The following is an 11066-nucleotide window of genomic DNA, read 5'->3' as shown; positions in this document are numbered from 1 at the left end:
TTCTAATCGAATCTCCTAAATTGTTTGATTCGCGCTGAAATCCTACACCATCCACCCTGACTACTGGCATTTATTCGGAATCCGCTGGCAGGAAAAATTTTATTTTTCCGTCCGCCTCACATTCGGCTGTCGAAGCAGCCCTAAAATTTTATTATCAGAGGATTTGCTGGATCCTCTCTAACAATTACAATCTACCGTTCCTGGTTCATCTCCTGGATGATTTTTTAATTATCTCTCCCCCCGACTCCCTTCCAAACGCCCATCTCGCGACAACCCAAAAACTCTTTGCCGAACTAGGGATCCCTCTCACACAAGAAAAAACCACAGGTCCTAACACTTACATCGAATTTTTGGGCATCAATCTAGATTCCCAAAAATTTCAGGCTTCCCTTCCTAAAGAGAAATTCGACAGGACCATTTTGGTAGCCTCCTCTCTCTTAGCCGCCTCCAGCTGCTCCAAACGCGAGCTTTTATCCATCCTAGGCCACCTGAATTTTGCGATGCGCATTATTCCGCAAGGCCGCCCCTTCATCTCGCATCTCCTCTCCCTCGCGTCCTCCGTTCACGCGCTAGAAGATCAGATATACTTAAATGACTCATACCGTAACGAACTTAGCCTGTGGATATCCTTCCTTAAACAATGGAACGGCTTATCTTTTTTCTACAAAAATCTGGTTTCCTCCCCAGTGGACATTTAGTTATTTACCGACGCCGCCCCCTCCGTCGGGTTCGGAGGTTTCTACCACGGCCGGTGGTTCGCTTCCACATGGCCCCCCCAGCTAACAGACTTACCGCAGCACTTATCGTCTTCAGCGCTATTCGAGCTGTACCCTCTAGTCGTCGCTGCCACTCTATGGGGTAAAGAATGGTCAGCCACTAGTATAATCGTGCATTGCGACAACGAAGCCACTGTGCATTGCATTAATAAAGGTCGTTCCCATTCTTCCGCATTAATGCCCTTATTAAGATGGCTGATCTGGATTACAGCTCGTGACCAATTCATCATGACTGCTCATCACATCTCTGGCTCAAAAAATGTAATAGCTGACCTCTCTCTCTCGCTTTTCCTTTCAGAAATTCAGAGCATTGGCTCCGGAGGCAGATTCTCTCCCAACCCCAGTACCTCCCTATTCAGAGCTGATATTCCCTTAAATCATCCTCTGAGACCTCTCCTAACAGCTGGAGTCCATCTTACAAGCCGTCTCCCCCAACACACTTCAGTCATGCCTAACAGCGTGGAAATGTTTTAAAACTTTCCACTCCGCCTATAATCTAGCATTCCCAGATTTTTCCCTGTTAGCCATTACCTCCTTCATCTCTTACCTCAACATCATTAAAAACCTCCAGATCAGCTCAATCAAAGGATACCTAAGCGGGATCCAATTTTTTCATAAGCTCATATACGGCTCACTTTCACCCAATATATCCAATTCCCAGTCGTCCCTGCTCATCAAAGGTATTCAAAAAACCCACCCTACCCGCCCCGACACCCGCCAACCTATAACCCTGAAAATACTTACTAAATGCGTCTCTACTCTCCGTAAAGGTTACCAATCTTTACACACCGCCCGTACCTTAGACGCCATGTTCATCCTGGCATTCTTCGGCTTCCTCAGATGCTCTGAACTCACTACCACATCCATTTTCAACCCGAACATGCACCCAGCGTAAAAATCGGCGTTATGCCGGCGTAAAAATCACCCAAGCCTGATCGCTCAAACTCATAAGTTCGCCATTTCTTTCTCCGAGGTGAGAGAGCAGAAATGCAAAAGCAGGGGGGCGGGGCCATCTTCAAGAAGAAGAGGATCCGCGAGCGATGCAGGGATAATTTGCGCTTCCTCAGTGAAAGCACCCTATCTCAGTGAGCACAGCTTTAGCGATGCACACACAAATGCGGAGCTGTCAGCGTTCCGCTTCAATCCAACTAGAGGAACGAGCCACTCGCCGTAAGAGGGGCGCTAATCTCAAGTGTGAAACTCACACTGCCGAATCAAGGAGCCAATGGGGAATGAGCGCGGGCTTTTGCCGGCATGGGATCATTCAAACTCTGTTGCTCAGCTCCGTGACTTCACCGTTTCTTTCTCCGAGCTCGCTGAGAGAGGAGAAACGGAAGAGCGCGCTGCCTTTATGTTAAAATATGTGGCACGCACGCACAAATATATGAGCGCAGCCTCAGTGACGCATACACAAATGCGGAGCAGTCAGCAATGAATATTAGTGACAACATTCTTCTCCGATCCGCCTAGACGAGTCACTCGATGTGAGATGGACGCTAATCTCCTGTGTTAACACACATTGACGGATCATGGAGCCGATAGAGAATGAGCACGCGGGCTTTGCTGGCGCGGGATCATTCAAAATCTAACGTTAACCAGCTCCGTGGCTGCACCGTTTCTTTCTCCGAGCTCACTGAGAGAGGAGAAACGGGAGAGCGAGCTGTCTTATTAAAATAGCGGCTCGCGACCGGGCAAAAGCGAGACTCATGTGGTTAGCACATTCCGTCTCAGTAAACGCACAATCTGCATGGGTGTTTCCCAGACAGGTGACGCGTTTCGTGCACCTTTGCACTGTCCACACTCGCGGCGTGCAGAGAATAGCTCAAGAATTGCTCTTACCAGCCGGATAGCTACAGGGGAAGGCTTCTTGCTTCTTCCGCTGCTGGAGGCTGTTCTACGGCGGCGAGCTGCAGGCTTCTTTTTAGCTTTTTGATCACAGAGTCAGCGAAGAGATGGTCTCGTCGCTGAAGGAGAAGATTCTGATGAAATAGCGCTTTTCGCCGACCTATAGAGCAGTCGGCTCCGCCCTTCTTGGCGGGCTAAAGCGCCATTGGTTTGTGCAACTTCACAAACGTTAACAAATCAGGCTTCAGTTTCAGAGTAAACAGGAGTTTCCCCCATAAGCAGTCGTCAAAAATGACGACGCAACGAGAGTTACCTTTCGAAGGGGAACACTACAAAACAGAAGATAAACCTGACACATATAGGCCTATATTTATTTATTTTCATTTAACTTTTTTATACACAATGCCCTGTTGGGCCAACTTAATGCCTGCACTTTGTTCTGCACTATGTTCCACCACTTTAAGACAAATGGATTTTGTCTGTTGTGTTTTCATATTCAAGTCATTATGTGATGTTTTATTAACAAGTTTCGGGAGGAGCCTGCGCAGATAATTAACACGGCCAATTCCTTCCCAGCTACAGGGAAATGGACCGTAGCAGGACTGCGGCAAACACTCACCAGCGCTGGCGTCATCATCCCGCGACGAGCTACCAAAGCTGATCTACTCGACCTGCACGCTTCCCTTCAACTGGGAGATCCTTCCAGTTTTACCCCTCCACCCAAGGCGGACAGAACGAGCGCACGCCGTTCAGCCCCTTACGCTCGGCCAGACCAATCCACAAGTCCCGCAGGGACGGGCTCCCGGCCAGAGCGCGCCAGGAGACCTTCTGCGAGTTTAGGACGTGCCCCGGTCGCCGAAGCCGCCAACAATGGAACGGATTATCCTTCTTCTATAATAACCTGATTTCTTCCCCAATTGATATCCAACAGTTTACAGACGCTGCCCCCTCCATAGGTTTCAGTGGGTTTTTCCAAGGCCGCTGGTTTGCTTCCACATGGCCCCCCCAGCTAGCCGATCTGCCGCTCCAGCTAGCATCCTCAGCGCTATTCGAACTTTATCCCTTAGTTGTGGCAGCTTTTCTATGGGGTAAAGAATGGTCCGCCACTAGCATCCTCGTCCATTGCGACAACGAAGCTACTGTGCATTGCGTCAACAAGGGCCGCTCCCACTCTCCCACCCTTATGCCTTTGTTAAGACGCCTAATTTGGATTTTGGCTTGTGACCAATTCATTATCACCGCAAAACACATCCCTGGGTCTAAAAATCAAATAGCTGACTCTCTTTCTCGTTTCTCCTTTCAGAAATTCAGATCCTTGGCACCAGAGGCGGACCCGCTCCCGACCCCAGTACCAATGTCACAGTTATGTCTGTTTATGTATTTGGTTTCGCCCATTGTCTCCCCCTGTTGATCTGTGTCTTTTGGTTTAGCCCATCGTGTGTGTGATTCCCGGCACCTGTCTTGGTAATTAGTCACCCTTTATAAGTCTGTTTGGTTCTTGAGTTCTCTGTCGGTCTTTGCAAAATAGCTGTGTGTGAATGTTCCTGCCTTGTTCCTGCCTTGTTCCACTCGGAGATTTATATTAAATATATTGTACTTTGTAAATATCGTCTCGTCTACTCCTGCACGCACCCCTTACATAAGGACCGACCAAGTACAGTTTACCCGGCACCTCTCCCTGCGTTTATTTTCCGTTTTTTTTTGTATCAGTGTTTTATTTATTTATTTATTTATTTTTCCTCATGGATGACCCTGCTGTTTTCATCATCCTCCTGAAGCAGGGGAACCGCTCTCTCGAGGACCACATCAGAGACTTTCTGTTCCTCGTGCCATCAACACATTACCCGGACAGCTGCTTGTGCACGTTCTTCCGCAATGGATTAAATGATAACATCAAGACGCAGCTGTCCAGGGAGGGTCCTCGAGAGAGCCTTGCCGGATACATCGAGTGGGTGCTGGCGTCCAGTGGATCTTCCTGGACTGTCGGCTTCGTCGAGGAGGACGTCAGCCCCACTCACGACCCACAGAGCAGCCAATCATCGCCCCGACATGCAGAGTGGGAACCCGAGCGCACCGCAGATGAGGGACTAGTGCCGCGAGCGACAGAGCCAGAGCCCTCTCCGGCTGACCAGGTGCGTGAGCTGGATTCTACATCTGCGACGGTGGATTGCGACGTGGAGCAGATGAGGGAAATGGAGAGCCCTGCCCACTGCAACTCCGCTGGGGGTGAGTTGGAACACGCTGGGGACCTGATCGACTTCTTTGCCGAAGTCGAGGATATAAAATCAATTGACTTAATAGACTTTTTCTCTGAGCCACTGACCTGCCTAAACTTCCCTCCCACCCGCCCTCTTCTGTCTGAAACTGCCTGGTCCCCGCTGGTTCCGCCCAGCCATCCTGAGTCCCCGCTGGTTCCGCCCAGCCGTCCTGAGTCCCCGCTGGTTCCGCCCAGCCGTCCTGAGTCCCCGCTGGTTCCGCCCAGCCGTCCTGAGTCCCCGCTGGTTCCGCCCAGCCGTCCGAAGTCTCCCAGGTCATCAGTCAGTCCCCTTGCTCACCCTCTGCCCACCATCTCTGCAGTGGGCTCGCCGCAGGGATGCCAGCTAACATCGGTGGCATGGCTGGAGGATCCCTCAGCTCCGCCTCCAGCCTACGAGTCCAGATCTCCACCTCGGCCCTCCGACCCTGCGGTTCCACCACGGCTCTCGATGCCCTCCTCTCCACCATCGCCCGTCGATCCACTAGCTCCACCGGGCTCCATCGTCTTTCCGGCTCCGCCCTGGTCAGTCGTCACCCCATCGGCTCCTCAGGACTCTGCTCCTCAGGACTCTGCTCCTCCGGCTGCGCCTCGTCACGCCGTCCCACCGGCTCCTTGGGACTCCTCCTTCCTGCGGGCACAGCCTCCATCCTCTGTCGCTCCGGCTCCGCCGCGGACCTCCGGATCTCCGCCTCCGCATCGGCCGCCAGAGCCTCCTGTTCCACCTTGGCCCTCCGGAGCCTCGGCGTCACCCTGGATCTTCAGCTCTCCGTCTCCGCCTCGGGCTCCTCCTCCACCGGCTCCGCCTCCGTCGGTCGGCCCCATGGAGCCGGCATGCATTCTTCCACCATGGCTCCTCCCTCCGTCGGCTCCTCCGTGGGCCGTCATCCTGGCTGTGGTCTGGGTCTGTTCCTCCTGCCCTGGATCCCTCCTGTCTCCTCCCTGGCTCCTCCCACCATCGTCGCCCCCTTGGACTGTCTGTCTTCTCACCTGGACTTTTGTTTTGGTCCCCCTCCTGGGGTGGCGTCCTCCGCCGAAGCCCCCTCCATTATGGACTCTGGTTTTCTGTTTTTTCGCCCTTCTTTTTTGTTTTGTCTTTCTTTTTCTACGGCGCGAGGACGCGCCTATTCGGAGGGGAGCGTAATGTCACAGTTATGTCTGTTTATGTATTTGGTTTCGCCCATTGTCTCCCCCTGTTGATCTGTGTCTTTTGGTTTAGCCCATCGTGTGTGTGATTCCCGGCACCTGTCTTGGTAATTAGTCACCCTTTATAAGTCTGTTTGGTTCTTGAGTTCTCTGTCGGTCTTTGCAAAATAGCTGTGTGTGAATGTTCCTGCCTTGTTCCTGCCTTGTTCCACTCGGAGATTTATATTAAATATATTGTACTTTGTAAATATTGTCTATCGTCTCGTCTACTCCTGCACGCACCCCTTACAACCTCCCTATTCAGAGCTGATATTCCCATGAACCACCCCCTGAGACCTCTCCTGGAAGCTTCCCTCAATTCCATTCTCCAGGCCGTTTCCCCCAGAACCCTCCAGTCGTATCTAACAGCGTGGAAGTGTTTTAAAACATTCCACATAGCCTACAAGCTGCCGTTTCCCGACTTCTCATTGCTAGCCATTACCTCCTTCATCTCCTATCTCAACACCATCAAAAACCTCCAAGTCAGCTCCATTAAAGGATACCTTAGCGGGATCCAATTTTTCCACAAACTCGCATACGGCTCGCCTTCAGCTCAAATTACCAATTCCCAGACCACCCTACTCATCAAGGGTATAAAAAAAAAAAACACCCTACCCGCCCAGATACCCGCCAACCTATAACACTAAAAATACTAACCAAATGCATCTCCATCCTCCGCAAAGGCTACCAATCCATCCACACCGCCCGCATGCTAGACGCCATGTTCATCCTGGCTTTCTTCGGCTTCCTCAGATGCTCTGAGCTCGCCATAACATCCAACTTTAACCCAGCCATCCACCCAACTATCTCCGATCTAGCAGCATCAGGTAACGAAGCCATCTCCTACTTTATAAAACAAAGCAAAACAGACCAGTCAAAGAGAGGCCATTTTGTGTACATTTTCAATATCCAGTCACCCATCCAACCTTTCCAAACCCTCCTAGCCTTCCTCCAGCTCAGGAAATCACAATCAAAAAACCCATCCAACCCCCTTTTTACAGACGACTCCAACCGTCCCGTCACCCGTTTCTGGTTTCAGAAACATCTCAAGTCTGTCATACTCCTTTCTGGCACCCCCGCCGATAATTTCTCCAGCCATTCCTTTCGAATCGGCGCAGCAACAACAGCAGCCCAAAAAGGCCTCTCACAGCAGCAAATTCAAACTCTTGGACGCTGGTCGTCAGAAGCTTTCAAAAGCTACATTCGATCAGACCGCTAAAGCATTTATCACTTTCCATCACCTTCCACCCGTACTATCCCCACAGCCCCTCGCCAACCATCCCATAGTACCCTCTTCAGTTGATCCCCAAACCTTTCCTCCATATCCCGCCACAGAAATGTCTGCTCCCGCAGGAGCCTTTACCAATTTCCCCTCAGCCACCGCAGCGTCCGCTACCAATAATTCCCCGCTGATTCAGCGCCAGTTCCCACTGAAGCCCCTAGCCTTATTCCCACACTGCAGCCGCAGCGTTCGCTCCCGCTAGAGCCTTTTTCTTAAACCTCCCTCTGCCGCAGCAGAGCCTGCTTCCGCAGAAGCCTCTACCCCTTTTCCCTGCACCGCACTGTCAGCTCCTTCAGGAGCCTTTAGCCTTCTCCCCACTCTGGACTAGCAGCGTTCGCTCCCGCCTCTATTTAACCTCGCTCTGCAGCAGCAGAGCCCACTTCCGCAGAAGCCTTTAGCGTTTTCCCCACACCGCAGCGTCAGCTCCTTCAGGAGCCCTTAGCCTTCTTCCTACTCTGCACCAGTGGAGCGTTCGCTCCCGCCTCTCATAACCTCCCTCTGCCGCAGCAGAGCCCGCTTCCGCAAAAGCCTCTAGCCCTCTCCCCCGCATCGCAGTGTCAGCTCCCGCAGGAGCCTCTAGCCTTCTTCCAACATTACAGCAGCAGCGTTCGCTCCCGTCGGAGCCTCTATTCATAAACCTCCCTCTGCCGCAGCAGAGGCCACTTCCGCAGAAGCACGTAGCTTTCTTCCCACACCGCAGAAGCAGAGGTCGCTCCCGCTGGAGCCTTTATTCTTAACCTCCCCCTGCCGCAGCAGAGCCCGCTTCCGCAGAAGCATTCAGCCGTTTTCCCCCGCACCGCAGAGTCAGCTCCTTCAGAAGCCCTTAGCCTTCTTCCCACTCTGTACTAGCAGCATTCGCTCCCGCTGGAGCCTCTATAATTTAACCCCCCTCTGCCGCAGCAGAGCTTGCTTCCGCAGAAGCCTCTAGTCCTCTCCGCACCGCAGTGTCAGCTCCCTCATAGAGCTCTTGGCCTTTCTCACACACAGCAGCAGCAGCATTCGCTCCCACTGGAGCCTCTATTTACAACCTCCCTCTGCCACAACAGAGCCCGCTTCCGCAGAAGCCTCTAGCCCTCATCCCTGCACCGCAGTAACAGCTCCCGCAGGAGCCCTCAGCCTTCTTCCACACTGCAGCAGCAGCGTTCACTCCCGCTGGAGCCTCTACTAATAAACTCCCTCTCCCGCAGGAGCCTCATCCACCTTTTTTAAAGTGCCCCACTGCCGCAGCAGTCACCTTTTCCTTAGGAGTTGTCCTATTTTACCCCAGCAGTACCCGCTGGAGCTCCTTCCTCATCTCCATCACGCACCAACGCCCGCAACTACAGCGAACGTCCAGCATCCCTTAAGTCCAAGCCTTTTTTGGGGTGCTGTTTTGGCTGCTGTCCTGCAAGTAATTACTAGCCTTTGGGGAGCGCTTATAGGGTTCGGGCCAGTGCTGAGCTCGGACCCCTCCCCCTGGGCGGGGGAGAGCCCTGGGCTCGGGAATTACCACGAGCTCGAGGCCCTCTCCCGGACAGCACGCCAAACACACACAACCTTTCGCTCAGTTTATTATCCGTAAGAGGGAACTCGTGAAGTGATGTTTTATTAACAAGTTTCGGGAGGAGCTCGTGCAGATAATTAACACGGCCAATACATCATTAGTAATCAGTCTCCCTTTCTAATCAACGCAGGGAAAATCCCTATAAATAACACAAAAATCCTACCTTCATCATCTCTTGTCTCGTCAAAACCCATCCTCCACCCCGTCTCCTCACCTTCAGCCCATAGGGGGAGCGCTTATAGGGTTCGGGCCAGTGCTGAGCTCGGACCCCTCCCCCTGGGCGGGGGAGAGCCCCGGGCTCGGGAATTACCACCGAGCTCGAGGCCCTCTCCCGGACAGCACGCCAAACATGCACAACCTTTCGCTCAGTTTATTATCCGTAAGAGGGAACTCGTGAAAAGCTAGATGCAGCTTTTTTGGCATCGAATATTCTTCGACTTGTAGATAAATAAATTTGTTTATGAATAAAAGCTGATCTTCCATGCTAAAACAAACAAACAAAAAAAAATAACAACAGCAAGCAGGTCATCCAGCCTGGTCTTAGCTAGCCAGCAGACTGGTTTTACAAGGTTTTTGGCCACTTTCTTAGCTGGTCAGGCTGGGAGACTAACTGGAACAACCAGCTAAAACCAGCCTGACCAGCCTAGACAGGCTTGGGAGACCAGCTAAAACTCAACTACTTCCAGCTTAAACCAGCTAAGACCAGCCAACCAACTTAGGCTGGTTTTAGCTGTTTTTTTTTTTTTTTTTTTTTTTAGTTTTTTCAGCAGGGTGTTGAAAGCGGTTATTTTGAATTTGATGCCAAATGTTTTAGTCCTATTCAAATTTGACATTGAAGGGGTGCATACAACATATTTGCAAACCAGAAACTATAGTTGCTGCACATTCAAATATAATTTTCAAGAAAACAAAAACCTAGGGAAAATAAATGCAGAAAATGTTCACATAGGACACTATTAGCACGGATATATGCATAAAAGCATTCAGAAAAATTTGGGCACAAATGGGTTAATAGTTAGAATTGGAGCTTAGAATAAAGTGTGAACTAATAGAACTAATAGTAGCCTTTACGTAGATTGTTAAAGTTAAAGCAGTTGTCTTTCAAAGCAGATTATTACTGAATATTTTTTTGCATTGGACCTGTGCAAACGTGTCCACGCTATCAGAGCTTCCTGAAAAAATATATTTTGTCTTTCAAGATTAAGTTAAAAAGATTACTTTTATCCTGATAAGGGGCAGTAAAGATGAGAAATGCTGCTTAAATGATTGTGTACCTTCATCCTAAACCCCAGAATCTCACATCTCCATCAAATCGCCAGACTTCAAAGCAGTTTAAGCCCAGGCACTATAATCGTATTGTGAAGCCTTTGCGTAATTATAACACCTTAAAATAGAGGAAGAAAAGCGATGAATAAAAGCGCTGGTAGAAGGGACCTGAATCAGCCACTGTGGTTACATGAGGGAAATAATGAGGCTGCTCTGAGGGCAGGGAAGGTGACTAACAGAAAAGCTTTTTAACTTGCTTGTTTGTTGCTGGTTGCTGGTGTTGAATGAAACAGCGCTGTAGATTCCAGCACCAGATGAAGTGGTCAGGGTTTTGTGCTGAAAGGTTTTGTCCTCCTGTTGCCTTCCTGCTGGCACAAGAACATACACAATTCCTTCCAAAGAACACATGCAGTACCTAATCAAATTTCATACTCACAAACTAAACCTATTTTTGCAACTTTTTTCTTCTTCACCAAAATACTATCAAGTAATGAAAACTTATTTTTTTTTTATCTTAGTATCTTTATCTATCACTGTTTCAATGCTGGCTTTCTTCCTTCTGCAGAACACAAAAGATGATGTTGAGGCGAAGTGATGAGGTGAACCATGACAAAATTTCCATTTTTGGCATCACTATCTCTTTAAGACTCATGCAGCTGTAATGCATAACAAAGAAAGAAATTAAAAAGACACTCGGCTCTATATGAAACTCACCCCACAATTTTTTAACTTCATTTTGGTAATAACTCTCAAACTCCTACTCCTACTCTAAACCTCCCACTATTCATATTACCTCAGACATGTTTTCTTTAATAGAAGGAGGAATCCAAGGATAGAGTCTGATGAGTTAAGCAAATTAGCATATATATTACACTATGAGTCAAAAAGTGACAGAGACAGTGTTAAACGCTGGTC

At 50.0% G+C, this 11066-nt stretch overlaps 1 pseudogene; it reads left to right on the top strand.

The window, feature by feature from the left end:
• The first annotated feature begins 6320 nt into the window (after nucleotides 1-6320).
• On the top strand, nucleotides 6321-7279 carry LOC141284449 (uncharacterized; annotated as a pseudogene).
• The last annotated feature ends 3787 nt before the right edge of the window (nucleotides 7280-11066 follow it).

This window comes from Garra rufa, chromosome 14 (assembly GCF_049309525.1).
Source record: "Garra rufa chromosome 14, GarRuf1.0, whole genome shotgun sequence".
Lineage (NCBI taxonomy): Eukaryota > Metazoa > Chordata > Actinopteri > Cypriniformes > Cyprinidae > Garra > Garra rufa.
The sequence above is the reverse complement of the archived record's forward strand: the minus strand, read 5'-3'. Positions and strand labels throughout refer to the sequence as shown.